This window comes from Ceratosolen solmsi, unplaced genomic scaffold (genome assembly GCF_000503995.2).
Source record: "Ceratosolen solmsi marchali unplaced genomic scaffold, CerSol_1.0 scaffold6, whole genome shotgun sequence".
Taxonomy (NCBI): Eukaryota; Metazoa; Arthropoda; class Insecta; order Hymenoptera; family Agaonidae; genus Ceratosolen; species Ceratosolen solmsi.
Genome location: NW_011948414.1, coordinates 15,957,632 through 15,961,094, shown reverse-complemented (window position 1 = coordinate 15,961,094; position 3,463 = coordinate 15,957,632).

Sequence of the window (3,463 nt, the reverse complement as noted above, 5' to 3'; positions counted from 1 at the left end):
GAGAGAGAGAGAGAGAGAGAGAGAGAGAGAGAGAGATAGAGTAAGAGAGAGGGGCCCCAACGACTGACTGCTCTATTGCTCTTAAATGTCGAACCTTTTACTCTTGCTTTTCATTCTGTCTTCGTCAAACACATCGCTACGAAATGACGCAGCCTTTTTAAAATATTTATATTGCCAATATTTTTATATCATATTATATAAAATACGATAAATAATTACATTCAAATTTCGAATTTCCCATAGAATAACCGCTCTATTAACCGCAATATTACAATTCAATATTTTTCATTATTTTTAATTTTATTTTCGAACAAAGATAAGATTTGCTAATTTCATTAGTGAAAAGCAATTTCGCGTAATCGTTGTAAGCCTACTTTAAAACAACAACAACAACAACAACAACAACAACAACGACGACGACGACGACGACGACGACGACGACGACGACGACGACGACGACGACGACGACGACGACGACGACGACGACGACGACGACGACGACGACGACGACGACGACGACGACGACGACGACGACGACGACGACGACGACGACGACGACGACGACGACGACGACGACGACGACGACGACGACGACGACGACGACGACGACGACGACGACGACGACGACGACGACGACGACGACGACGACGACGACGACGACGACGACGACGACGACGACGACGACGACGACGACGACGACGACGACGACGACGACGACGACGACGACGACGACGACGACGACGACGACGACGACGACGACGACGACGACGACGACGACGACGACGACGACGACGACGACGACGACGACGACGACGACGACGACGACGACGACGACGACGACGACGACGACGACGACGACGACGACGACGACGACGACGACGACGACGACGACGACGACGACGACGACGACGACGACGACGACGACGACGACGACGACGACGACGACGACGCAAACAAACAAACAAACAAACAAACAAACAAACAAACAAACAAACAAACAAACAGAGGAAAAAAAACAAACAAAAAAATAGAGGAAAAAAAACAAAAAAAAAAAAACAAAATACTTTTATTATCTTTTGTCGTGTTATTTCGTTTGGCTATCTTTTTCCTCTCACATGGTACATATCATTTATTAACAAAAATATTTTAATAGTTATTTGATGTATCATTGAATTAATGAGTAGAATAGACGGCCAATTAGACCTCAATAAATTGTGCCAAAATGCCAAAAATATATTATAGACATTAGAGAATATAGAGTTATTGATAATTCAGCAAAATTGAGTAGCATCGGAAATAAGTGCCTTTGTTATTTATAAGTCCGTAACTGCAATCAAATACACAATGAAGATAATGTGTTTGAGTGTAGGGATAGACATGTGGAAGACAGCATTAATTAAATGTCCCTAACGAATGCATTATGATAGGTGATTATGACTTCCAAACGGGATGTACTTGTCCATTATTAGATTACAGAATTTTCCAGTGACTCGCAACGATAATGTAGCAGTAAGATATGGAGTAGCCACGTGTGTGTGCCATATTCATTATTGAATTTCTTTGACTTTTCAAAATCCATGACGCGCTATATAATATCGCTCGACATTTCATCACACACTCAGGTACTTTAATGCCTATTTGGTATGATGTTATTTATAATAAGGCAATCGAAGCATTTAATTATAATTTAATATGCCTACACCGCGCATGAGCTTTATACATCAACTACTTTTCAAACTATAAGCGAATAATGTTAATTATATTTTATAAGATGATCTCGTGGTGCAATAGTTACGTAGGCTAATCATAGATTCATAAGTTCGTATGACTTCTCTTGCTTACAAAAATAGAAAGTGGTATATTGGTGACCTCAAAATTTACTTTAACAGGCTTATTACGTACAATTTAATAAAAGAAAAAAATATTTAAAACGTATACGTAATGATAAGATTCGTTACTATAAAAAGAAATCTGTCGACTTTTGTTAAATTCAAAGCATCGTACGATAATTGTAAAGATGTAGTTATATTGAAACGAAAAAAAGCCTCACTCATAAAAACATAAATACGTTGATTATTAAAATAAATTGCAATTTTGTAGGCTATTAAATAAAATTTACGATAATTATGACGTTTTCATTTAATATTACGCAATTTTTATTGTAGAAATCATATAATTTGAATATTTTTATGCTGATATTTAAATAGTGAAAGTGTTTTCATTAATGGTCCTTTTTGGTTTTTTCTTTTTTTTTTCTTCTTCTTTTTTTTTTTTTTTTTTCTTTACTCGAAGGTCAGTTTTAAAAGTAGCCGTTAAGAAGAAGAAGATCCGTTTTATTTTTATACGAGTTGTATGGCGTGGAATCACACTTTCACTTCATGTCTGTTATGTATATGCTTCGCATATATATTCCTGTAAATGCACAATAAACCGATTAAATACCAATTTCACGTACTATTTCCTTTCGTACCATAAGCTTTTATTAATAAGAAAAATTATTAACATTATTGATTTATTTCTTCTCTCGATATAATAACATTATTAATTCGTTTGATTAAAAATTAACGAACAAGCTGGCAACGAGTTGACGATACAGAAGTTTGGTACATCATATTGAAACGTTAGAGGCTTTTTTTCCAGTAAATGAAAATTGTCTGAAATGAAAACAGCATCATAAATTCATCGTTCATGTTCAAACGTATAAATATTAAAATTAGTGAAAATAAGAAAATTTTTCAAAAGCACAGTAATGATATGCGACAGAATAAAAAAAAATAAATGAAATAAATTTGTTTACTATGAATTTTAAATTTAGCTGTGTAATAAGTACGTTACAAATGTTAATGGTATCGCTACCAATAATTGATAATGCAACACTGATTACATTTAATAAAAATTGTATACGTATTTATTACGTTGTTTAATTTGTCGCTTTATAAAATCAGTTATTTGTTTATGAACGATCCCAAGCAACATTTATTGTATGTTAAAGTAAAAATTTACTTCTTTCATTAATTCATTAATTCATAGATTCTATTACTCTCTAATAACGTACAATCTGATGTGCATAAAATAGCTAAAAATAAAATATATTTATTTAATATTCTCCTTCGCATCTTATTCGCAGTTTATAATTAATTCCATTTTTATCAAATCTAAATTGTTATGATTTTTAACATTTGACTAGACAAAACTTTCATTTTAAGACTTTTTATTCATTATTCTAATAACACGACTTTCTAATAACTATATTTTATGGAAGAAATATGAAATTATAAACTACTTTATCTAGTATATAATGATAAAGTAATTTATAAAATATCATAGTATTTATGCTCCAATAGATAATACTTGACTGGTAAAGTAATTTTATTTTATTTTATTTTATCTACATAAAAAATAATTCTTTTCAAAAATTATAAATTTAATATGTCAATAAGATATTGTATTTATTTATTTATTT